Consider the following 27,388-nt stretch of genomic DNA (forward strand, 5'->3'; position numbering starts at 1 on the left):
GGTTTCTGTCAAAGTCATTGTATTAACTAGTTAAGGCATGGGACATTTCCCAGAGATTTTTTCCCTCAGAGTAACATCATAGTCACTTTGATTCTTCTGTTGAGCCAAATTACACTTTTGTCATAGTTGAAAGTGATCGCCTATTTAAAGAAAGGAATTCATTTTTGGAATGAATTCTTCTATAGCAGGAGTGGAAAACGAACTATAGCCCAGGGGCCAAATCCACTCAGTTGACTATTTTTTGCTTTTTAATTTTGTTTTATAGTCCATGAGCCAATAAGTATACTTTTTACATTCTTAAAAGGTTACCTTTAGGTGGGGAGCAGTGGCTCTTATCTGTAACCCAGGCCGGGGCAGGATAATTACTTGAGGCCAGGAGTTCCAGACCAGCCTGGTGACAGAGTGAGACCCTCATCAGAAAGAAAGAAAGAGAGAGAGAGAGAAAGAAAGAAAGAAAGAAAACAATGAAGTTACATTTTAAATGGTTATAGAAACCTCAATTCTGCCTCCTAGAAGGCATTGACTAAAATATCAACCTCTTGCCATTTAAGAAAAATTTGCTAACCTCTATTCTATGGGATTTTATCTGCCTGGTAAGACATAAGCTGTCAAAACGTAAAGAGAAAAAAATGTAAGGGCATTTTTCACAGTGATTATTGGTTTAGCAGTTATAGTAACTAACCCAAACCATAGAGTGGACATTTGGGCTAATGTTAGTTAATTCAACATCTTATTCTGCACGTTTTTACTAGAGTGGCTGAAATGAGATGAGCTATACCTAGAAAGATAAATGCAGTTCCAGAATGTTCACTGCAGTCTGGTTTATAATCTCAACTCAAATGTCTATCAACAGAAGAATGTATGTATGACTTGTGCCCTCCTCACACAACGGAATACTATTTAATAGTTAAAATGAATAAACTAGAGCTATATATATGATCAGATGGATCTTATAATCTTGAGCAAAACAAGACAAACTGACCGGGTTTCAGAATGAAATAGGATGGTGACACACAGGAAGTTGTAAAGCTGATAAAAATTCTCTATATGATTTATGAACACATGCATATGCAGTAATAGTATAAAAACAGGAATGGGATGCTTTGGAAGAGTACTAGGGGTGACCTGAGGAGGGCTTCCACTGTTTGCAATATTCATGTCTTATATGAACAGTTGAAGCAAGTGTGGCACGATGTTAGGATTGGCTGATTCTTGAGCACATGGGCTCTTTACGTTACTCTCTTAGTTTAGCGTGTGTTTGAAAATTTCACAATGAGAAAAGTCAAATGTGGATGTTTGAGCTATTTCATAATGAGAAAAGGAAAATGATGGTACTGCCAATCAGAGTACGGCGAGCTGCAGGGATTCACCCAGGCTGCACTTGCACTGAGAACCTGCAGTGTGCTGGCAGGTGCTGGTGCCTAAACCTCACTCCCTGCTTTTATTGTTTAACCACCCAGTCCAGATTTGTGAACTGTGAGTTCTCAGGGCGTTTTCAAAGACAGTAGTTGTTAGGCCCAAGGCCTCACTAGGGATCCTAGCGGTGAGTGGCAGGGGGCCCAGGGCCGGTTTCCTGAGTCCAGTTCTGCTTCTGACTGCCTCCTGAAAACACAGGGGCCTGTGTTTCGCACACACAAAAAAAAAAAAAAAAAAAAGAAGGAAAGAAAGAGAAAGAAAGAAAAAGGAAGAAAGAAAAAAGCAAAAGAAAGAAAAAGAAAGAAAGAGAAAAAGAAAGAAAGAAAAAAAGAGAAAGAAAAGAAAAGATTTCGAGTTTTCTTTGTTTCTTGTCTCAGCTTCCTCCAGTTTTACTTCTGCCCCGTGCTCGTCCCTGGGGGCCACCTCAGCAGCAGCCGCCAGTGAGGTTTGCCCGGACTCATCTGAGGTTCGTTTATTTTTTCCTTCCTTCACTAATTTTTTTCCGACCTGTCTGTCACCAGGAAAAGCTGGCCGGGTTCCACCCGCAGGGGCCCATAGTTCCAGAATCTTCCTCTTCCTCTGTTGATCTCAGGCCGGTCCCCTCGTGGGCCGCTCGCCGACCTCGGCTGTTGGGGACCGGGTCCCCCCATCTCTCGCTGCTTGAGCTCTCGGCGGCGGTGGGGAGAGGACCGTGGGCGCCGCGGTCACCGCGCTCGGTCGGGCTCAGTCCCGGTGGCCGAGCGTGCGGGTCCGGGCGCCCTTGCGGTGCAGTTTTCGGGAGGCCTGGGCTCCACTCCCGCAGCCTCACAGCCATGCCGCGTCCCGTCTGGGCGCCTGCGTTCCCAAGCGACAAAATGACCTCGGTCCTCCGAGGGGTCTCCCAACCTCTGTCCAGATCTTCTTCCCCGCTAAGTGCACTGTCCCCGGAGGGGGCGTCCAGTGTGGCCCCGCAGGAATGTCGGGGTGCGTGGGCCCGGGGGTGGGAGGGGGCCGCTGCAGGGACGGCGGCCTCGGGAAGAGGAGGGAGGACGCGGCACCGCCGAGCGCAGACGGCGCACGGAGCCCGGGGCTGGCGCTCAGGTGCGAGGTTCCTTCCACCTTTCTGAACTCACGCAGGTGGGTGCGGGATGGGGCCCGGCAGCCGCCAGGGCAGGACCAGCGGGCAGGGCGGCCCCGCACGGCGACCTTCCCTGGGGAGCGGGAGCGGGGAGCGCTGTCTTTGTTGGGAACGAGGGCGGGTGGGTCAGGGTAAAACTGGGGTTCCAGGCCCGGGGCGAGAACCCGGGTGGGAGTGCGCGGGGGCTCCCCTCTGTCCCTGTCACCTGCGCCCCCCGCCGGGCGCCGCTGGGGGTGCCAGGCCCGCGCGCTCCCCTGACCCTTCCCCGGCGGAGGTTCAGGGGCGGCCGCGGAGGAGGGCCGGGCGGTGGGCTCGGCCGCCCCGAAGACCCGGAGAAGTGGACCACAGGGGGCGGCCGGTGTCAGGGGTCGAGTCCTCCGCGCCAGTCGCGGCTCCGGAGATCCGGGCTTTGCCGAGCGCCCCGCGCCTCGTCCGGGGCCAGGGCCGGGGTCGGGTGCGGGGCCGGGCTCTGCGGCCGCCAGCGCAGCCTGGAGGCTGGGCTGGCCTCCGTCGGCGGCGGGCGGTCGGGAGCGGGGCAGCGGCGACAGGAGGACAAAGGGCCTGAGGTAGGAGCGGTCCCGCTGGGCGGCCGCGGGCGCGGGGTTGTGAGGCGCGCTGCTTGGGGAGCGGGGGGTGCTTGACGCCCGGCAGGGAAGAGGCGCCCCGCCAGACTGGGGCACTTCCTGGCCCTGGTCCCGGGAAGGAGGTGGGAGGTGTCCGTGGTCGGCCCTGGGAGCGTTTGGGGACACGCCGCTGCCGTGCGTGAGTGCGTGCGTGTGCGCGTTTGCGTGTGCATGTGTGTGCGTGTATGGGTGTGCGTGCTTGTGTGTGCGTGCAGTGTGCTCGTGTATGGGTGTGCGTGTGTGCACGTGAGTGTGCGCGTGTATGGGTGCGTGTGCGCGCGCGGGCGTGTGTGTGCGCGGGCGTGTGTGTGTGAGAGCACGCGAGGCGCCTGGTGTTTGGCACGTTTGGCACATGGTGAGCGCTGGGTAGGCGGGAGCTGTGAACTGCGACGGTAATAATCGTATTGCAAGGGTGTGTGTTTATCTGCCTCTGTCTGTGTGTTTACGGAGACTGTCTGGAGCCTAGAGTGGCAGCCACATGTCCCCAGCACTTGGGACCCAGGAGAAAATTTTGGAGCATCTTTCCTGAGTGGTCCTGGGACGTTGGTTTAGGGGCTCCTGCACTTGAGGACGAGGGTTCAGAGGAGGTGGGGGCTTCCTAACTGGATCCCAGTTTAGGTCCTGGGAACAAAGGCTGCTTCCCAGAAGTACAAGAAGGGGTGTGTGTGTGTGTGTGTGTGTGTGGCCCGGCCACCGGGGCGCCGGCGGCTGGAGACCGGGAGAGCCACCATTCGTGCAGAGGGACGCCCGGCCATTTTGCTGTCAACTCTCTTTTGATCCCTGGTTTTGAGGACCTGCAAAAAACAACTACTACTTACTTTGTATACTGAAACTTTTCTTTAATAAACTTTTATTAGAGAGTTAAGTGTTACTTCAGGACTTGAAAGACTTTTTATTATCCCTTTAAAACAATAAATGTGTAAATTTAGCTTAAGTAAACACTCCTTTATTCCCAGTGAGAGCACTTTAATTTCTGATTTAACCTGGGAGTTAGACAAGGGGATTCTGAGCTTCGTCATCTATAAATGCTGTGGTCATGCTGCCTGGTTTGTAGCACTTTGTAGGAAAATGTTATTGGGAGTTATAAAGGCCAATTAGAATTCCACGTCTCTATCCTTTTAGGATTTCTTAAATCTCTGGGCAGCTTTGCAGAATTGCTCATAAGCAATCCATTGTTTCCAGACCACTGTTTCTGAGTGCTTTCTCAGAAAAGTTTGTTTCTAGCAAACAAAAACCAAATTTAAATGTGAAACAATTAAACGGAACAACACAGGTGAGAAGATTTTTCTACAGGTCTTTTTTCATGCCAAAATCTGGTTCATTTAAAGTTTGCAATGTGATCTGTGGCATTTCAGTTCCCAACTGCAGTGCACGAGGTGTTCTGCTGTTCTTTCCAGGACAAGCATTCTTTTTTGCATAAGAAGTAAACTCGGGAGCCAGGCACAGCTCACACCTGGAATCCCAGCTACTTGGGAGGCTGAGGCCAGAAGACTGCTTGAGGCCAAGAGCTCAAGACTAGCCTGGACAACATAGTGAGACTCCCATCTCTTTAAAAAAAAAAAGAAAAAGAAAAAAATTAGCGGGGCACGATGGCACATGCCTGTAGTCCTAGCTACTTGGAACCTAAGCCAGAGGGTCACTTGAGCCCAGGGGTTCGAGGCTGCAGTGAGTTACAATCGTGCCACTACACTCCACTGCACAGAGCAGTGGGTAAAAAAAGCTCAGGCTGAAACTGAATTCCATCTTGGCCTTTCTTGTTATTGATTGCAGATGGTTTAAATGGTTTATTGGTGGTTTAAAATGATTCTGATTCATGAAGATAGCCAATTAGATGAACACCTGAAATCTTTTGCTGGGTAGGTAATTAGAAGCAACATTTATTTTATTTATATGATTTTTATTTATATATAGTTTTTGAGACAGAGTCTTGCTCTTTTACCCAAGTTGGAGTATAGTGGCACAATCTCAGCTCACTGCCAACCTCCACCTCCTGGGTTCAAGTGATTCTTGTGCCTCAGCCTCCTGAGTAGCTGGGGTCCCAGGTATGTACCACCATGCCCAGCTAATTTTTGTATTTTCAGTAGAGACGAGGTTTCACCATTTGGCCGGGCTGGTCTCATTATCCACCTGGCTCAGCCTCTCAAAGTGCTGGGATTACAGGTGTGAGCCACCACACCCAGCCAGAAGCTACATTTGAATCATCTGTATTTACCCATTGACCCGTTGTCACTTTCAGTAGGAGAGGTTTTGATCTCAAACAGCCTGTCTGAAAGGATTCTATGCTTGGTATGAAGTTGATCACTGTTTCTTTCATTTAGTAAGCAATTTATTGAATGCCTGTGGCACTACAGCTGTTCATTCTATACCATACCGTTTTACTTGACATTAGAAACCCTCTCTTAAAGAAAACTGTGTCCACTTTGGGGATTCAAAATTTGAATTAGAGATTCCAGAGTGTTCTAAGGCAATTTCAAAGTAGAGCTAATGAATGGCTAGAAAATCAGGATGGGAAAAAGATAAGTGTAACATGAAGGGAGAGGACAAGCCCCCAGAATGCTGCCCATGCCCAGGCACCATGATCAGGAATGAGAATGACTGGGACATTTAAAGGAACGGCTGTGGAATGGGCTTGTCTTACAGTAACTGGTGAAGGGAACTCACTTTCAGTAATCTCACCTTTCCCCTTCTAGCATTCTCTGTTCTAGACTTGGAAAGGAAGCAGTTAAGGCTTTTGAGGGGACAATGGACTGTTAGGGCTGACTTTGGGCAGTTCATAGAACTCTGGGCTAGCTATTCCAGAGCGTCCAGGGGGACCTCTAATTCCTTCATAGTGACTCCAGGCAGTTAACCCTCTCAGCTCTTACACTGCTTAATGGGGAGTCTTAGCTATTGGTTTAGTTTCTGGACATCCACATAAATTGTAGTACTTTTTAAAAAATTTAGTTTTAATTTTTATTTTTATAGAGATGAGATGTCACTATGTTTCCCAGACTGGTCTTAAACTCCTGGCCTCAAGTAATCCTGTCTCTGTCTCCCAGAGTGCTGGATTATAGGCCATCTAATTGTAGTACTTTAAAGCTAATTGCACTAAAAAGGTAGGGGGAGGTGCTCATAGAAGTAATATATATTTGTGAAATAAAATTTAAGAAAATACAGAAGAGTTTAAAAAAAAAAAAAAACGCCTGTAGTCCCAGCACTTTGGGAGGCTGAGGTGGGTGTATCACCTGAGGTCAGGAGTTCGAGACCAGCCTGGCCAATGTGGTGAAACCCTGTCTCTACTAAAAACACAAAAATTAGCCAGGCGTGGTGGCATATTCCTGTAATCCCAGCTACTTGGGAGGCTGAGGTAGGAGAATCGCTTGGACCAGGAGGTGGAGGTTGCAGCGAGCTGAGATGGCGCCATTGCACTCTATCCTGGGCTACAAGAGCAAAACTCCATCTCAAAAACAAAACAAAACAAAAAAACCCCACAGAAATCTATGATTTAGATATAATTACTCTGAACACTGTTGTGTATTTTTTCCTGTTATAAAAATGAAATTCTATATGCTTCTAGAAGTTAGCTAAAATTATATTATATAATTTTATATCTCATTTTAATGTAATTTATTGTGGACATTGCCTGTTTCGGTATCAGTATTTCTTGACATTGTCATTTTAAATCACAATTTTATAGTCTATTGTGTTGATAAACTGTAATTCAACTATTTCTCTAGTGAATGCTTGAGCTTTGCCTATCATTTGTGCTTTTAATGTTCTATTTTGATAAAACGTCATTGATTGATGGTAGTACACATTTCTCAAATTCGACTACTCTTAGCAAGTGACAAAAATGCTGAACTTCAGGGATATGAGATGAAAAGAGATGAAGCCCTGCCTCACTCCTCTTGATCTCAGTGCGAATCAGCTAGCTGGCTCTTAAGCGCCTCTCATGCCACCGTTCCACCTGTAGCAAAATGGTTGTATTTTATTGATGCCATCAAATTATGGGCTTCTCGGGAAGAGACATTTATGTCTTAGTTCTGTCTGTATCCCCCGAGTGCCCAGCCAAGGCTTGGCAAGCCACAGATGTTCAAAACATACTGTTTTTCTGAGGGAGAGGTGTATTTTAGGGGTAGTGTGAGAGACCAAGCCCTTCAGAAATGTGCAATGACAAATCTTGATCTAACTGAGTCCCATGACTTTTTTTGATTATGGAAAATTTCAAACATGTCCAAAAGTAGAAAGATGAGTATCTTGAACCTCTGTGTTCATCATTCAGCTTCAGCAATTGTCGAGATTTTGTCAATTTTGTTTCTTGCCTTTCCTCTCTCCACACCACAACCCTTTCAGCTCGCTGCAACCTCCACCTCCTGGTCCAAGCGATTCTCCTACCTCAGCCTCCCAAGTAGCTGGGATTACAGGAATATGCCACCACGCCTGGCTAATTTTTGTGTTTTTAGTAGAGACAGGGTTTCACCACATTGGCCAGGCTGGTCTCGAACTCCTGACCTCAGGTGATACACCCACCTCAGCCTCCCAAAGTGCTGGGACTACAGGCGTTTTTTTTTTTTTTAAACTCTTCTGTATTTTCTTAAATTTTATTTCACAAATATATATTACTTCTATGAGCACCCCCCCCTACCTTTTTAGTGCAATTAGCTTTAAAGTACTACAATTAGATGGCCTATAATCCAGCACTCTGGGAGACAGAGACAGGATTACTTGAGGCCAGGAGTTTAAGACCAGCCTGGGAAACATAGTGACATCTCATCTCTACAAAAATAAAAATTAAAACTAAATTTTTTAAAAAGTACTACAATGTCAAATCCAAGACATGATATAATTTTCTGCCCCTGGCGTTCTTGACCACAAATTTACATCGGAGTCCAGTGGGAAGGGATGTCTTCCAGGGCTCAACAAAAGGAGGCGGGCTGGCTGGGAGGTTGTGTACCAGAAAACTGGTGACGTGGGAGTTAGGGACCTGCCATCCTTGTTCAGTTTTGACCTTGACAGAAGGGTTCTCCTTTTGGGACTCAGGTTCTCATCTGCCACTTGAGGAGGTTGGCCTAGGTAACTTAAAAGCTTCCTTCTGACATTGACTTTACTGAAGCATATGCTCTGCCTGTCTACTGTGGTGGTTCTCAAATTCTACAGCTACCTGAACCAGCATCAGCGAACTTGTACAAAATGCAGATTCTCTGGCCCCTCCCTAGACCAACTTGGAAACTCTCGGGGTGGTCACCCGCAGTCTGTGGTTTAATGAGTCCCACCAGTGGTCTCTGATGGGCACTCAGCCCTGAGACCCACAAATCTGTGAAGGTGTCCGAGGAGTCTGTAAGCTCTTAAAATAAAAACAACAGAAATGAAAGCTCCTGGAAAGTGCATTTACCTGCTTGCAGCTCTGTAAGTCAACTGAATGTCACACTTCTTCCTTCTGTGCAGAATGATATTGGCTGTGGAATGACGGTGAGGTATTTTGTTGATCAGGAACTCTGATTGATAGTTATGTGTTCTTGATTCATAAAGATTTGAGAAAGAGGCTGAGGCCAGGAGTTTGAGATCAGCCTGGCCAACATGAAGCCCTATCTCTACTGAAAATACAAAATTAGCCAGGTGTGGTGGTGGGCGCATGTAATCTCAGTTTCTTGGGAGGCTAAGGCAGGAGAATCACTTGAATCCAGGAGGCAGAGATTGCAGTGAGCCAAGCCCGCACCATTGCACTCCAGCCTCAGCAACAAGAGTGAAACTCCGTCTCAAAAACAAACAAACAACAACAAAACAAACAAAAACCCCACAAAAATTGGGAAAGAAATTACTGGATAAAATCTATTTGAACTGGGGTATATGTAGGCAGTTTTCATTAAAAAAAAATTGAGAAGCACTTCATATGACACACCACATTTGCAGTGACGTATTTATTTGTTTGACATCTGGTTTCCTGCCGGTATATGACATGTGCTATCAGATCACTTTTGGTACAATGCTGAGTGTACCCCAGCACTCAGTACAATGGCTGGTCCATAGTAGGTACTCAGTAAATACCTGATGAATAAATGAGCTTTTGTTCTTTGGGGAATTTACAGAACTCTGGATGGAGAATGCCAAGCTTAGTATTGGTAGGAACAATTAGAGAACAATTAGGAATTCTACTTTGGGCCAGGCACAGTGTAATCCCAGCAATTTGGGAGGCTGAGGCGGGCAGATCATGAGGTCAGAGGTTTGCAGACCAGCCTGGCCAACCTGGTAGAACCCCGTCTGTACTAAAAATACAAAAATTAGCCGGGTATGGTGGCACACACCTGTAATCCCAGCTACTTGGGAGGCTGAGGCAGGAGAATTGCTTAAACCCAGGGAGCAGAGGTTGCGGTGAGCCAAGATCGTGCCAGTGCACTCCAGCCTGGGAGAGAGAGCGAGACTCCATCTCAGGGTGGGGGACAAAGGAATTCTATTCTTAAGTCTTGCTCCCAAATGTAGGAGAACTTGAGACAAAGGATCATTTCATTTCATATTTCTCAAAGAACAGTATTCTATTATGTGCTTAGCAATGTCTTAGACTCTGCAGAGAACTATGGAGGCAATAAAAGAGGAGAATAAAATACAGGACTCATGCGTATAAGATTAGTTCATCAACTTAAATTCCTTTTATTCCTTTGCCTTTCAGACTCAAGAGGTAGCTGAAAAATTATTGCTATTAGAGCCACCACTTCTTGAGAATCTACCATGTAAAAGTATGTTAGATGAATTGCCACTCTCTTTACGACTCAGCAAAGTTGGTATTATTATTTCCATTTTATAGATGAGGAACAGGCTCAGACGTGGCTTGCTAAGGCTAAGTAGTATCTGAATGTCAGAACCACCAAGAGAAAAGAAATACCCACTGCATAAAGAATACCAGGATTAACACCTTCCCAAGTGTGTATCCTTTTTTTTTCCCTGTACATTAAAAAATATATATTGTATATTATAATATATATGTAGCATATTATATATCTATATATTATAATTGTAGTACAATAACATTATATTACTAGATATATAATATATAATATTGTAATTATAATATATAAATGTATATTATATGATATAATTATATATTATGTACATAATATATAACATTACATATTATATATAGTACATATAATTGTAATACAGATTTACAATTTGCATGCTACAAAATTTGCCTTTTTAGAGTATACAATTCAATGCTTTTAAATATATTCACAGAGTTGTGCTACTATCACCATGATCTAATTTAAGAACATTTTTGTTACCTCAGAAAGAAGCCCCAGACCTATTAGCAGTCATTGCGTGCACCCCCTTCTCCCAGTCCCTGACCACCATGACTTTGCCTTTTGCCTCAATGGCCGATTTGCCTATTCTGGATATTTCATGTAAATGGAACCATATAATATGTGGTCTTTTATGTCAATCTTCTTTCACTCAGCACGTGTTTTCAAGGTTTTACCATGTTGTAGCATGTATCAGAATTTCCTTTCTTTATATGGCTGAATAATATTCCATTATATGGATAGACCACATTTTATTTATTCATTCATTAGTCTGATGGATGTTTGGGTTATTTCCAATTTTTGGCTATTATGAATAATGCTTTTAGGTATATTCATATGCAAATTTTTGGTATGGACATGTGTTTGTCTTTTTCTTTTTTGAGACAGAGTCTCACTCTGTTGCCCAGGCTGGAGTGCGGTGGCGTGATCTTGGCTCACCGCAACCTCTGCCTCCCAGGTTCAAGCGATTCTCCTGTCTCAGCCTGCCGAGTAGCTGTGATTACAGACGCATGCCACCATGCCCGGCTAATTTTTGTATTTTTAGTAGAGACGGGGTTTTGCCTTGTTGGCCAGGCTGGTCTTTAACTCCTGACCTCAGGTGATCTGTCTGCCTTGGCCTCCCAAAGTGTTGGGATTACAGGCATGAGCCATTGCACCCAGCCTTGGAAATGTGTTTTTAATTCTCTTGGGTATTTACTTTAGGAGTAGAATTGCTGGGTCCTAGGGGAACTCTAGAATTTCTGGGTCCTAGGGGAACCCTAACTTTTGGAGGAACCGCCAAGCTGATTTTCAAATTAGCTGTACCATTTTACATGTCTACCAGCACAGTATGAGGGTTCTAATTTCTCCATATCCTTGTGTACAGCAGCTACTGTTGTCTTTTGGTGATAGCCATTCTAGGGGGTGAAGAGATGTCTCACTGTGGCTCTGATTTGCTCTGGTATGTATTTTCTGTGGTTTAGATGTACAGGTTTGCATTTTCCCTGCTTACATCATATTCCAAGCATTAAGAAGAAACGGATCAGCATAGCACTGTTTTAATCATTTCCTTGGCATGATATAAATTTCTGTATCTACTTTTTTCATGATTTAGAATCTTAAAATAATGTCTGCATATTAGTGTGCTTAATTTTTGTTTTCTTACTTTTAATACAGCTTCTTCGGTAAAATGTCCAAATCCTGTCAATGTTATCCGAAGAATGACTTAATAGAAGCCTGAGTAAAAGCTAAAGAAATGGGCTAAATCACTAAAAAGCTTACTAAAGGTTTTTAGAAGTCTGAGAGTAGGGTCAATGGCCTAATCCTAACCTTTGAGCTCGGAATGGAATATGATTTGACTGAAATCAGAGGATTAGAAGCATGTTTTGTCTCTAGCTGAGACTTGGAAGAGTTATTCCACCTTCTTATACCTCCACTTACTCATCTGATAATGCCAATAATACTTTTCCAGAATTTTCATAAGGTTGAATATTTTGTTCATGGAAGATGTTCTTGGCATGTAGTAGGTCTCAAGTAAACATTAGCACCCTCTCCTTCTGGTTCCTAGGAGTGAGGCTGGAGGCCACAAGCGGCTTGACCCTCTAGTTCCAGGCTCAGCAGCCAGTTTTCTTCTGGTTTTCCTCTTCACCAAGAGCTCATTGACATATTTGGATGCTCTGTTTCTGCCTTGTTCCAGTGGTTGGCTCTCTGTGCCCAGTTCTGCTAACTACCCTTCTACCGACGGGTTTAGTGCTCCAATCCACTGTGTATGTGAGGCCTGGGCACCTCTGTTCCAGCCTCCGTCAGTGACTTCCGGTGACTGTGCCCTGACTTGGTGGCTGGTTCCCACTTCTTTGGGCAGAGCCCTTGGGTGCTGTCGATTTCACGGTCCTCTTCCTTGGGTTCCCTATCGCCCTTCCGGCTGGCTGGCTGACTCTCTGCCTGGCCACCATGCATTGTTTCCATGGTCATTGAATGTGGCACTTTACTCTGGGATTGTTCACCTAGCACTACAGCATCATCTTGGACATGCCAGGCCTGAGTGGGCTCCCCTCTCATGCCCACCCCACTTGCTAGAAGCAACTGTGTCACATTTGGCTTAGTCTTAAGTTAGAACGAAAACATCCCTCATCCTTTCTTCTCCAGACCCTCAGTACGCTCTGTCGAGAAATGTTTGTTGGTTCGTTCATTTCTTGGTCGGCCATTGAAAACCCAGTCTGCTGTACTCCTGGCCATATGTACGCAGCTTCCCCAAAAGGAACGTGATAAATTGGGAGCTCAGCTGTGTTATCACAGTCTGAGATCTGGAGCCAGCTTCACACAGCAGAGGCTCATTCCCCGCCATGAGAAGTTTGAGATAAGGGGTGGGTTTCTATGCGACACTGACCTGGGTCCCCCCTGAGCTGAGTTCCCACTCACTGGGCCTGTGAGTGCATGAATGGGGTTGGGGACAGTGGGAATCAAGTTTGCCAGAATCAATGTAAGGGAAGAGAAAAGGGTAAAGGTTTGTTTTGAGGAAAACAGTCTTTCATCTGGACTGTGCCCCAGGGCAGCCCCCTTGAGACTCACACTGCGGGCCTCCTGGGGAGGAAACTGCAATGAGAAGGCGACCCCAAGTGCCTGCGGGGTCAGCAAGAGTCTCCAAGGCAGTCATGCCAGGCAGTGCCCACCCCACTGAGGGTGTGCCCTAGGAAAATGGCTCCTTATATGCTGGGGGGTAGGCCACAGCTGGAGCAGAGAACAGACAAGAGTGACACAAATCAGCAAGACTAGGCTTAAACAATGGGAGCTGAGGCTCAACAGCTGGAGATACCCTGTCAGGAAGCAGAGCCCAAATTCCAGGAAGGGCTGATGCCAGCTGCTGGCCTTGAGGAGTTGTCCCAAGATGATTGATCATACAAACCCCTCAATAAAGACACTGTGAGTAGGCACCCCAACTGTCTGCTTTTCAACTTAGTTATACAGCAAGTCCCCACTTAATGTTGTCCATAGGCCGTGGAAACGGCCACATGAAGGGAAATGAGGTGGGTACTGGATGCTGTAGGAGCTTGTTTCTCTCAATTAGCCCAGAGTCCAGTTTCATGGAAGACAGTATTTCCATGGACAGGGTGTGTGGGAGGATGAAACTGTTCCACCTCAAATCATCAGGCATTAGATTCTCATAAGGAGCACGCAACCTAGATCCCTGGTAGGCGCAGTTCACAATAGGGTTCGAGCTCCTATGAGAATCTCATGCTGCCACTGATGTGCTAGGAGGCGGAGCTCAGGTGGTAATGAGAGTGATGGGGAGCGACTGTAAATACAAACGAAACTTTGTTCACTCACTGCCCACCTCCTGCTCTGTGGCCTGGTTCCTAACAGGCCATGGACGGGTACTTATCTGTGGCCTGGGGATTGGGGACCCCTGAATTAGCCTATGTAAAATTGGTTTCCTTATACAGTATGTTATACTGAGCCAGTATTAATGCAAGCTTATGTTTTTCAAGGTTGCATTTTTTCCCCAAAATTGTGGAGAGCAGATTTAGTGAGTTCTTTTGACCAGTAAGTCCTTATTGAATGTTTGCTCTGCATCAGGTGTGCATTGGGCATGGGAGGGGGCACGGGAGGTGTAAGCTGCAGACTCTGACCTCTGGGGGCAATTTGTAAACTACATAGATGGAAGCTATAGCTGTTATTCTTGTGAATGGCTACAGACATGAGACAAGTTTAGAGAGAGTAGAATTTGAGCTGGTGTGTTTGGGGGCTTAGGAGGGATGAACCTGATGGAGAAAAGGTGAGAGAAGAAATGAACAGTTACTGTAGCCCAGGCACTCTACACAGGCTCCTTCACTTGCTCCTTACGTGGTAAGCTGGAGGGTGGTACCCATTGTAAAGATGGGGAAACTGAGGTGCAGAAAAGCCCACGGACTTGCCCTGAGTGGTATGGCCAGCAGATGGTAGGGAACCCATTTTTGTCTTACTCCAAAGTGGGAGAGACGCTGGACAGAGCCAGGCTGAGAAGATGGGCTGCAGGGGCAGTGTGACCTGGGGGTGCCCCCAACACTGAAGCCGTCTTCCCAGATTTGTCAGCACAGAGACTCATGAAATGTTGGGGTTATCAGATACCTTCTGGATCCTCTGTGTGGTTTGTAGACTGGCTGTGGCAGTATCACCTGGAAAATCAATGGAAATGTACATCCTTGGGCCCCCAGACCCTCTGAATGAGTGTACCTGATGGTGGAGCCTGGTGCCACCCAGGTGCATCTTACAGATGCCGACAGTTGAGAAGCATTGCTATGGATGCTGCTCTAGAGTTGCTCTGATAAGAGACTCATAGAGGGGAACCTTGGTCTGGAAATCCGGGGTCCCTTCCTGATGCAGCTGCAGACTTCTGGCTTCCTTATTTGTCCTTGTCTTTCAATGACGATAATTGTACATCTTTTTTAATAGAGTGGTTAAACCAATGGGTGTGTAGTTAACAGCTGGTCACCTGGAGTCCTACAGCCTCAGGGTCAAATCCGAACTCAGTGACACTTGGGCAGGCGACTTAATGTTCTCCAGATCTGTTTCTTTATCTGTAAAGTGGGGTCAATAATAATCAGCACCTTATGGGGTGGCTGCCAAAATCCTTTGGGTTACATGTCAGGTGCTTAGACCATTGCCTCATACGTGCAAAGAGCCCCCAACTTCTTATTACTGTTTTTATTAGTGTCATCATCACCCATGACCTGTCTTTGAGGCCTGGCCTTAGAGATATTCACTGCTGGTGGTGGTCAGTTTTCATTGGCTGTCTACACCTCCTGCTCTTTTCCTGTGGTGGTTGCTCTGTGTCATTCTGTGATCTTTGGGAGGTGAGTCTCCCCCGCTTGCCCCTTCCCCCCACGACATTGACTGGTCTTCTGGGGAATCAGGCCTATTACATCATCTGCTTGTCGCCATGCCTCTTTCTATAGACATACTGCTCATAAGCCATGTTGAGCATCTCACTGGGAAGAAGATTGGTGGCTTTACACAACCAGCTGCTGTCATTTACTAGGTCCCTACTTTGTGCCAACATTTTACATTAGTACTAAGCTTCGCCATAGCCTATGAATGTAAGGACTAGGATATACCTTCTACAGCTGTGTAAACGGAGGCTCAGAAATTTACTAACCGGGTGGAACCATACACACCTGCCATTTTTGTAGGTCAAAATTGCAGCATAGTGGCAATTTCATTCAGTTTAGCCTAGTACCTTTATCATGCAACATAGTTGTTTTTCCACAAAATTTAGAACAGAAGTGGTCTCAAGGAAATTTTCTTATTTCTTCTAATCAAACTGTTACCTAAAAGGATGCATTAAAAAAATAAGTTAGGGTCATGCACTGTGCCAAGTACTTCACATGTAACTCACTGAGTCCCATGACAACCTTAGGAGGTAGATGGTATTTTTATCATCCTTGTTTTGCAGAGTGGGAAACTGAGGCACACAGACGTTAAGTAGCTTGTCTGAGGCCACGCACCTGGGAGGGGGCGGAAACAGAGTTTGGACGCACACAGTTTGGGCCCAGGGTCTGAGCGCCTCGTCTCTGTGTGTACCAGTCCCTCTAATCTTTGTTAGGATAAGCCGCTTTTCTTTGAATAAATGGGATTTTCGGTGTTTCCGAATTCGGATGAGTGGGGGAAGGAAGGGCCAAGTGTCCCTGAGTGCCTCCGTGAGTCTGTGCGTGGTGCTCCTCTTCTGTATCTTTGCAGCAACCTTGGGATGGACATAATGGCAACCCCATTTTCAGATGAGGATAACCAGACTCAGAGAGGTTCAGGCAGTTATAGCTTCAAAAAGTGGCACGGCTGGGGTTCCAGGCTCTGCCTGACTGTGAAACTGCCTCTCCGTATCCGTGGTGCTCCCTCCCTCTCCGCACGTGGTGGAGGTGCTCCTGTGACTGTCCTTGAGTCTAGCAGATGCGTCAGCCTGTTATTTCCTCCCAGAAACTCCCGACCTCCTGTGCACGCTCGGTGGAGATCAGGGACTGGCCACTGTGCGCTGATCCCAGTTCACAGGGATGCAAATACCTTTCAGATTTGGGCTGGGGTCACCAACAGGGTCTTCTTTCAGTGATTCGATCACCATGGACGGGAACAAAAATGCCTTGTTAGGATGTGAACCCTCTCGGTTTAGATTTGTCTCAGGTCATTTACATGAGTGAAAAGGACTGGCTCTGACCTGGCCCTTGGATGCTCCCTTCTAATCCCCATTAATATTGTATAAAGGTTGCAAATACCCAGAGAGATTTCTCACACAGGAGACAATGGCAGCAGCAGCGACTTACCTTCCTCACCCCACCACCCGCTCACACGTCTGTGAACAAGGGGGAGGTCTGGATGAAAGGATACTCTGCTGCTCCGGTCACACAGGCTTATGGCAAGCTGCTAGCAAGAAGAATATCGTTAAAATGCTGATCTATAGTATTTACTAATTTTTAACTCAAATTTTTATTATTTATATGCACTTGTAAGAAATAATACAGAGGTCTCGTGCACCCTATACTCAGTTGCTCCCAAGGAGAACATCTTGCAAAACTATCATACACTATGGCAACATTGATACAGTCAAGATGCAGAATAGTTCCATCCTGATAAAGACCCCTCATGTTGCTCTTTTTTTTATTTTTTATTTTTTTGAGTTGGGTCTCACTGTGTTGCCCAGGCTGAAATTCAGTGGCATGATCATAGTTTGCTGCAGCCTCGAACTCCCATGCCTGGCTAATGAAAAACATTATTTTAGTAGAGATGGGGTCTCACTTCATTGCCTGGGCTCGTCTTGAACTCCTGGTCTCAAGTGACCCTCCTGCCTTGGCCTCCCAAAGCACTGGGCTTATAGGCATGAGCCACCGCCCCAGGCCTGTGCTGCTCTTTTATAGCTGTGGTTATTTTTCTTTCCCACCCCTGGCAAATGGTGATCTCTTCTCTATCTCTATAATTTTGTCAATTCAAAAATATTATATTGATGGAATTATATGTTACGTGACCTTCGGAGGTTGGCTTTTCTTTTTTCCTACTCAATATAATTCTTTGGAAATTCATCAAGGTTTTTTAAGTATCAATGGTTCATTCCTTTTTATTGCTGAATTGTCTTTCATGATATTGATGCACCACAGTTTATTGAACCATGAACTTGTTGAAGGGTATCTGAGTTGTTTCCAGTTTTTGGCTATAATGAATAAAGCTAGTATGAACATTTGTGTAACATAGGTTTCTGTGTAAATATATGTTGTAGTTTCTGTGAGGTAAATATCCAAGAGTGCAATTGCTGGGTCTTATGCTAGTTGTATATTTAATTTTGTAAGAAACTATGAGAGTTTTCCAACGTGACTGGACCATTTCACACTCCTACCAGCAATGTGTGAGGATCCTGCTTCTCTGTGTCCTTGCCATGTTTGATGGTGTTACTGTTTTTTACTTTAGCTGTTATGATAGATGTGTAGTGATGTCATATTGTGGTTTTAATTTGTATTTTCCTATGGGCTAATGACACTGAACGTAATTTCATAACTTAATTGCCATCTGTATATCCTCTTCAGTAAAACATCTCTTCATGTCTTTTGCCCATTTTCTAATTGGCTTCTTTTGCTTTGTTATACTATTGAGTGATGAAAAATTTTTAAAATATGTATTCTAAGTACTAGTCCTTTGTTGTATATGTGGTTTGCAAACGTTTTCTTCCATCCTGTAGTTTGTCTTTTCATCCTCTTAACAGAGTCTTTTGCAGAGCAAAACTTTTTTTTTTTTTTAAGAAAGGGTCTCACTCTGTCACCCAGGCTAGAATGCAGTGCCATGAATACAGCTAACTGTAACCTTCACCTCCTGGCAGAGCAAAACATTTTAATTTTTATGAAGTCCAATGTATCCACTTTTTATTTTATGGATTGTATTTTTGATGTCAAATTTTAAAACTCTTTAACTAGGCCTAGATCATGAAAATTTTGTTTTTTCCAGAAATGTTTTATGTTTTATATGTAAGTCTGTGATCCATTATGAGTTAATTTTTGTAAAAGGTTTATGTCAAGGTTCATTTCTTTGCTTGTAGATACCCAGTTGTTCCAGCACCATTTATCGAAAAAGCTATCTATCCCACGATGGATTGCCTTTGCATGTGTTTAAGATTTTAAGAGTTCCTGCTTTTCATTATCAAGTTAAATATATTGGGACACAGCAGTGCCTAAAGTTTGCATAATAAATTATGATGTTCACCGATGTTCACATAGCTAATTCTAGGCTTCAAGAGGACTGTGAAGACGGCTCAGCTTCGGGACACTGTGAGTCAGAACTGGGGGGCAGTGAGGTGGGGACGTGGGTCAGGGGACAGCAAAGCTGGACGGGTGATGGGAGTCTGAGTTCCTATGCAGTTTTGCTGCTGGGCAGCCTGCCTGCCCAGGGAGGGAGTGGTGACACTTGGCATCCTGAACTGTTCTGGGGCACATTGACCCACGGGTGGAACTGACCTTGTGGTAGGCACGGGCATGACTGGGCTGGGCGCCCACTTTGTCTCCTCTGTCAGCTGCAGACCCACTGGAACTGCTGACTAATTTCAGTTGTTAGCTCCTGTGATGTCTTCCCCAGCCCCAAATGTGGCGTGCGGCCACTGGCTGCTTAAAAACCTGTATAGAGAACATATGGAACTCAAGTGCAATTTTGGAAGCGTGGGTTTTAATTTTAAAAAATGGCTATTATTTTAAAATGCTTCATTATACAAACATGTTCATGGTAGGGGGAGCATAAAAAGCACAGTTCAGCAAAATGTATCTGCAATCTCCATAAACACAGGATTATTATTAATTGTGGAAGGCAGATTGTCTTTTTTTGTTTGTTTCATTCCAAAACTCCGTTCTCACTCCAGTTGGGTCATGAAGACACAGAGCGGGTTTGGAAAAAAGGAAATGTCCTTTCAATGGTTGAATCTGGAGAGAATGTTTGACACGGCTGACCATGCTGCAAATGAGGCCTTTGTGTGTGGGTGCAGAGGTCAGCCTGGGAAACAGCGGCAGCGAGGGGTGGGCGCACACAGGCCGGCTGCAGCCGGCGCTACGAGAATGATCTTTTGTTTCCGCTGGTCAGCCGTCCAGGATGAAGGCTGAGGACATCAAAGACATGTCTAAACACTGTTATCTGGCCATGTCCTTTGCCCTGACTGTGTAAGGGGTCTCTCCATGGGGAATAGAGTCCTGAGCTTAGCTGCTTCTACTTTGCTGTTAATTTCAGGCAAAAGCAGATCAATAATATTTGCATTAGTTACTTACATCGGTCTCTTTTTTTCTGAGGAAAATTTGTTGATTTACTTATCTGATTAAAATAATTAAAAATTGCTTTTTTCAAATCTCAAAAACTAAATGTGTTTATTGCAGAAAACTTACGAAACGTGGAAAAATACAAAACAAAAAGCTAATTCCTTTACCTGGACATGACTATTGTTAGCATTTTGGGAGATTCTTCATATCCTTTTAATGTACACATACACATTTTACAAAAAAGGCTATCATGGTGCACACACAACTTTCCTGTGGGTCTGCTAGGAACCTGTATCCATGTCATTACTGTAAGCATTCTACTACTCAAATTTTGATATCTGCAGATACCAGATATCCTCTTAAATAATTTCTTTACCTTATAGAATTGTTGCTTTAAAAAAAATTGAAATGATATTGTTGCCCCTTCTGATTAGTATTCTTTTTTTTTGAGGTGGAGTCTCACTCTGTCACCCAGGCTGGAGTGCGGTGGTGCGATCTCAGCTCACTGCAACCTCTGCCTCCTGGGTTCAAGTGATTCTCCTGCTTCAGCCCCCTGAGTAGCTGGGATTACAGGCATGCTCTATCATGCCCAGCTAATTTTTTGAAATTTTTATTTATTTATTTTTTGAGATAGAGTCTCACTCTGTTGCCCAGGCTGGAGTGCAGTGGCATGATCTTGGCTCAGTGCAACTTCCATGTTCCGGGTTCAAGCAATTCTTCTGCCTCAGGCTCCTGAGTAGCTGGGATTACAGGGATGCACCACCACGTCTTGCTAATTTTTGTATTTTTAGTAGAGATGGGGTTTCACCATGTTGGCCAGGCAGATATCAAACACCTGACCTCAGGTGCTTTGCCCGCTTCAGCCTCCCAAAGTGCTGGGATTACAGGCATGAGCCACCATGCCCAGCCATTTATTTTTTATTTTTAATGGAGACCAGGGTTTCACCATGTTGGCCAGGCTGGTCTCGAACTCCTGACCTCCAGTGAGCTACCTGCCTCGGCCTCCCAAGATGGTGGGATTACAGGCATGAGCCACTGCGCTGGCCTGGTTAGTAAAATATTCTCATTGTAACAACAAAAATGTTGCAAATAAAGTTACCTGCTTGATTTACAGAAAAGACTCAAATGTATCTTTCAAGTAATGGACTGTTACTTATTAGGGAAGATGGTTTCAGCAGTTGGGAAAGTGGAATCACAGAGCTTTACTCAGTTTTCATGAGCAAATAATGGGTACTTTACGTATTGATACCAGGGAATGGTAAGATTCTCAACCAAATGCGGCTCTTCTGTGGGAGCAAGTCAGTAAGAGGAATGGCAGAAGAAACGAAACAGAGTGAGTGAGTGACTGGCAAACTGCAGTTGGACTGAAATGCTAGCATGAGATATAAGAAAAGTTAGCAGTTCAGGAGATACCATTTCACTCCCCAGTTCAAGCTGTGATGTGACTTGGATGTGGTACAGAGCCAGGGTCCCATCTCAGGATCTTACATGAGGTAGTGGCAAGCTCTGTCTTTCCTCCACTGCCCAGTCTCTTGACGGTAGGAATCAGGGATCCATCGTCTGGGCACCCATGGGACCTGAACTGAGTACTGCAGCTTCAGCCAATGAACATGTTCAGTTTTTTTCCTGAAGGGACACTGCTGAATCGGCCGTGTTCTCTCCTGACTTTGCATTTGTCCAGTTACGTCCTAAGGACTTTGAGTAAATTGAAGCAGTGGTGGTGGGGAGCTGAGGCAGAAGGATGTGCCTGAGAGGAGGGCAGGGCCCTCTTGATCTTGCATTCTTGATCCTGAAATGTTTTAGACATGTTTGCTGTCGCTCTCCAAATTACCATGACCCAGCTCATTAAAACAGAAGGTGCTGCTTTTTATTTTTATTATTTTGAGACAGAGTCTCACTCTGCTACCCAGGCTGGAGTGTAGTGGTACCATCTCGGCTCACTGTAACTTCCACCTCCCAGGTTCAAGTGATTCTCTTGCCTCAGCCTCCCAAGTAGCTGGAACTACAGGCGCGTGCCACCATGCCTGGCTAATTTTTGTATTTTTAGTAGAGACGGGGTTTTACTTTGTTGGACTGGCTGGTCTCGAACTCCTGACCTTAGGTGATCCGCCTGCCTTGGCCTCCCAAAGTGCTGGGATTACAGGGGTGAGCCACTGCACCACCCAGCCAAGGTGCTGCTTTTGTATGCTATTTTGTGTTGTATCTTTTAGGAAGACCATTCAAGATGTGTCCAACCTCAAACACACGTGAAGTACCTACTTCCTGTGAGGTCCTTGCTATATTTTGTTAATATTCAAGCATCATACTTAGAGTTCTCTTTTTATTTATGTTTGTGCTGAACTGATTTTTTACTTATTAGAGCTGGGATTTCCTCTTTTTTTTTTGAGATGGAGTTTCGATCTTGTTGCCCAGGCCAGAGTGCAGTGGCTTAATCTTGGCTTACTGCAACCTCTGCCTCCTGGGTTCAAGCAATTCTCCTTCCTCGGCCTCCCAAGTAGCTGGGATTATAGGCATGTGCCACCACACCTGGCTAATTTTTGTATTATTAGTAGGAACGGGGTTTCACCATGTTGGCCAGGCTGTTCTCACACTCTTGACCTCAGGTGATCTGCCTGCCTCGGCCTCCCAAAGTGCTGGGATTGCAGATATGAGTCACTGCGCTGGCTCGCACCTTTTTTTTTGAGACAGAGTCTCACTTTGTTGCCTAACTGGAGTGCAGTGGTGTGGTCACAGCTCACTGCAGCCTTGACCTCCCTGGCTCAAGCAATCCTCCCACCTCTGCCTCCTCAGTAGCATGCACCACCACACCTGGCTAATTTTTGTATTTTTTTTTGTGGAAACAGGGTCTCGCCATGTTGCCCAGATTGGTCTCGAACTTCTGGGCTCAAGTGATCCGTCTGCCTTGGTCTCCCAAAGTGCTGGGATTACAGGCGTGAGCCACTGTGTCTGGCTGGATTTCCTTTTAAGTTTACAGAACCAGTGCACTTTCGGGCTTTCCTCAGTCATCTATTTGCTCCTTTAATAGTTTATCTTTATTTGGGGATAAACTATTAAAGGAGCAAATAACTATTTACAAGACAGTTTAACTTGCAAGGAACAAGATAAACTATTTTATCTTTATTATCTATTTTATATACAAATATTATGAAAATATTTATTGACCTTAAATGTTGTCCTAAGTACTTTATATGTGTCTACATCTATTTTATGTGTTATTTTAGCTGGAGCACTTCATATAGTGACATCACAGGTTGAAGGATTACATAATTTAATTGTGTTAACAAGTCCAGGAGGTGAGTTTTGTTACTGTCTCATAGTTGAGGAGTGGGGGCTTAGAAAGCCTCAGTGACCAGACCACACAGACAGGAAGGGGTGGAATTGAAATTCATACGAAGCCCCTCCGGCCTTCAGGCTGTGTTGTTGCTGTGCAGCTGTGCAGCTTTGTGGCTCGTATTAGAAAGGAGAAAGGGAGGCTACTGCAGAGATGCCTGGTAAGAGTGACTTTCAGAGAATGAGAAGACCAATGTCCTAGTCGTGTGGGGCTAGCAGAAGCCACTCTCATGTGATTGCCCCACCTTGCTTGGCTGTTATACATGGCCCCAGACAGTAAAAGAAAGAAACATTCCTGATGAAAGGAAATCCCCTTTTCTCCTCCGTCATCCAAGAGGGACAATTATCACGAGTGTGGTGTGTCTTGTTTCTGCCCAGATTTTCACACGTTTATTACATACATCTGTATCTGTCACTTTGCGTGCTTACATTTTCAGGGTTGTAAATGGCATTGTTCGCATTCACATTATTGATAGATGTAGTTCATTGTAGCTGATCATTGGTATTTGGTAGTGTGAATATATCCCTATTTTTTCTTTCTCCCTCTAACGGTAGACATTTTCATTGTTTCCTTTTTTATAATATTATGATGAATGTTGCTCTCTAATCAACCTTTTGTATCTCTTCATGTCCAGTAGGGGAGTTTCTAGGAGCGGAATTGCTGGGTTACATAGTGTGTGCACTTTCACTTTGAGTAGGCATTGCCAAATTGCTCACTAGCGTGGCCAGACTCATTTACATGCCCAGTAGTGGTGGATGAGTGCTTCTTCCCTCACATTTTTGCCAACACTAAATATTGTTGGGTTTCTTAATTTTGGCCACTTTGTCAGTGTGGCATGATGATTTGAGCTTTGATTGCTGTTGAGATTGCTCATGTCTGGTTATCTTAAGATTAGCAGAGCAAGATAACCTTTCTGTTTATTGCATATTACCTATTCTGACTTTAACAAGTTTTTCACAGTATTCAACATTACAGTAGTTCCCCCTTATCCATGGGATATATGTTCTAAGATTCCTATGGATGCCTGAAACCATGGATAGGACTGAACTATATATATATTGTGTTTCTTCCTATACGCGCACACTGTGATAAAGTTTAAGTTATAAATTAGGCTCAGTAAAAAATGAACAATAATTACTAAATATAAAATAGAACAATTACAGCACTATACTGTAATAAACGTTAAGTGAATGTGGTTTCTCTCCTCTCTCTCACTGCACTGTACTCACCCTGCTTCTTGTGATCTGTTGATGTAAGTACCGAGATGGGTCATAAGTGACTAGCGGTAATGGGTGGGTGGTGTCCACAGTGTGGACACTCTGGACAAAGATTTACGTCCTGGGTGGGATGGAGGGGGAAGGTGGGGGATTTCATCGTGCTACTAAGAATGGCATGCAATTTGAAATTTATGACTTGTTTATTTTTGGAATTTTTTATTTAATATTTTCAGATCTTGGAAAACTGAAACCATGAAAAGTGAAACTGGATGGAGATTTTTAAAGCAAAATTTTAAAGCAGTTTTTAATAGAGATATAATTCACATAACATAAAACTTACTATATTAAAGTGATTTTTAGTAGATTTACAAAGTTATGTCACCACCTCCGTGAATTCCAAAGTATTTCCATTACTCAGAAAGAAACCCTGTGTCTATGAGCGGGTAGTCTCCATTCCTTCCTTGTTTGCAAACCACAAATCTACTTTCTGTCTCTATAGATTTTGCTTGTTTTGGACATTTTGCACATTCGTGTGTGGCTTCTTTCACCAAGTATAATGTTTCCAAGTTTCATCCATGTTATAGCATGTAATAGCTCTTTATTCCTTTTAATGGCTGAATAACCTTCCATGGTATGGATAGCTCACGTTTTGTTTATCCAAACATTGATTGATAGATGTTTGGGTCATTTCCACTTGTTGGTCATTATGAATAATTTGACATTACTTTTTGGTTTTCGTTTCTACACTATTCATGAAGGCCTTCCTTGTGCCAGACACAACACTTTGGGCTAACCTATTGGCTCTGAGCAACAACTGCCTTGCAAAATAGGTGTGATCACATTATTTTTATTTTTATTTTTTTTGAAATGGAGTCTCACTCTGTCACCCAGGCTGGAGTGCAGATACCATCTCAGCTCACTGCAGCCTTTGCCTCCTGAGTTCAAGTGATTCTCCTGCCTCAGCCTCCTGAGTAGCTGGGACTACAGGAGCACGCAACCATGCCTGGCTAATTTTTGTATTTTTAGTAGAGATGGGGTTTCACTGTGTTGGCCAGGCTGGTCTTGAACTCCTGACCCCAAGTGATCTGCCTGCCTTGGCCTCCCAAAGTGCTGGGATTACAGGCATGAGTCATCACACCCGACCGGTGTGATCACATTCTACAGAGATGGAGACTGCAGCGAAGGAAGTGTGAGTCAGTCACCCAGCCCGTATTTGATCATGCTTCTCCTTTGCTAAAAATCTCTCCTAATACTTGGCATGCTGTTGGGGTGGAGAGCACATTCTGTCATGGTGCCTGGCAGCTCCTTCCTGTCTCTCCAGCCACTTGTCCTTACTCTGTCCCTGGCCACCCTGGACAGGATTAAAGTCTTTCACACAAGCAGTTCTCTTCAGCTCTTCTATCCCTTCCTGAGAGTTTGTCTCACATCCTCAGTGATGTGAGGAATTCAATAATAACAAATCAGTAAATCATAAAAAACAATGAAAGTGTTCAGTGGCTCATGCCTGTAATCCCATGCTTTGGGAAGTCAAGGCAGGAGGATCACCTGAGGTCAGGAGTTTGAGACCAGCCTGGGCCACATAGGGATACCTGATCTTTACAAAAAATAGAAATAAAAAATAAAAAATTAGCCAGGTGTGGTGATGCACACTTGTAGTCCCAGCTACTGGGGAGGCTGAGGTGGAAGGATTGCTTGAGCCTAGATCGAGGGTGCAGTGAGCTGTGATCACATCACTGAACTCCAGCCTGGGCAAGAGAGAGAGACCCTGTCTCAAATAAAACGCAAGAAAGAGAGTTTGAACTAACTTGTTAACAGACATTGGAAGCAAAGCAGTAGTAAGGCATTCTGTAAATAAATGTTAAATCAGGAAAAAGGATAATGTTTAACATCAGCAAACTCTCAGTGGTGATATAGGCTGCAGAGAGGCAGAGCAATTTATGAATGGTTCTACAGTGAAGAAGTGACAGGGCTGGGTATCAGAGCCTGCTGTGTTTGTTTATTGCTACAACAAATATTTATTGAGCACCTGCAGTATGTCAGGCACCAAAAACAGACCTGTGAGCCAAAGGCACATGGTCCCTGTGCCTACGGGGCCTCACATTCTCTGTGGCCTGGGAGTAATGTTTCCAGCCACAGCAAATCATCTCGTGTGTTCTTGGTTGAGTACAGATGCTGGGATTATTTCCTGTCCTTGAGAAGCATGGTTTGGTTATGTGTCAACAGGTAGTTACTTTGCAGCTGAGCCAGGCTGGATGGTTTATCTGGGGACTGGGCTTGTGGTCATAGCCTGAAAGGAACCAGTGACACCTTTTCCTCAGGGAAGCTAATGGTGAGAGCGCCTGAGGCCCAGGAATCAGAGGTTCTCTTCCCATGATCTCCTTGGCAGACCTTAGCACATCCAGACCAGTGGGAGTTTTGTTCGTTAGGTAATGAGAAACCTTGGTGGCCAGGGGAAAGCAGTGGAGTTTAGCTGGCGTATTTATTGTTTTCTACGAGATCATCTGCCTTTGGAATTGGTTAGGAATCGGAGGTGAATTTCCCCAGCGTAGTTAGAAATGATCATCTAGTCTTGTCTCCCCTTCATTCATGTCTTGAGAGTTCATTGTGCTGAAATGTGATGTGTGCTGGGGATGAGATCATGGAAGCTCAGGGAAGCTCGGGAGCTGGCAGAACAACCAGACCCGGAGCAGCGGAGCAGCGTGGCACCCCAAGCTCTGGACCCTCCATCCCGGGGAGGAGCCAACCCCCAGCCCCTAACACTCCACACACCCTGCGGTGTGCAGTGGTAGAGTGCACGGTACTGTGGATTTGCACTTTGTTTTCAGAACTTTCAGGATCAGGGATCCGCCCATGGTAGCCATTGTCTTAAATACAACATGCCTTACATCCCTTTATATTTTGCGGGAAGCAATGAAAGAATATTGCTGATTTTGATACAAAATTACACAATAAGCAATAACTTATGATACAAAGAAATTTAAAAAGAAATAATCCTTCTGTATATACTTGTTTTCTTGGTAGGTGATATCACAAGCGTTGATATTTTCTCGTGATTAATCATCGTAACAACAACAGGTGTTGCACGCCCATAATCCCAGCACTGTGGGAGGCCGAGGCGGGCAGATCACCTGAGGTCAGGAGTTTGAGACCAGCTTGGCCAACATGGCGAAACCCCATCTCTACTAAAAATAC

General features: G+C 44.9%; 1 protein-coding gene across 3 annotated transcripts in view; it reads left to right on the forward strand.

Annotated features, from left to right (window-relative positions):
- The first annotated feature begins 1,723 nt into the window (after positions 1-1,723).
- The window catches only part of GREB1 (growth regulating estrogen receptor binding 1), a 163,039-nt gene continuing 137,374 nt past the window's right edge, over positions 1,724-27,388 (forward strand). Inside the window, exons 1-2 of one of the 3 annotated variants that reach the window (XM_064363862.1) lie at positions 4,982-5,012; positions 9,935-10,050. The gene's annotated coding sequence lies outside the window, so the exon portion shown is untranslated. Of the gene's footprint in view, positions 1,883-3,049; positions 3,100-4,981; positions 5,013-9,934; positions 10,051-27,388 lie in introns of those variants that run through there. The other 2 variants (XM_064363858.1, XM_064363863.1) reach the window with 2 other exon arrangements.

The sequence above is a fragment of the Aotus nancymaae genome, unplaced genomic scaffold (genome assembly GCF_030222135.1).
Source record: "Aotus nancymaae isolate 86718 unplaced genomic scaffold, 86718_ANA_hifiasm-v0.15.2.pri h1tg000057l, whole genome shotgun sequence".
NCBI lineage: Eukaryota > Metazoa > Chordata > Mammalia > Primates > Aotidae > Aotus > Aotus nancymaae.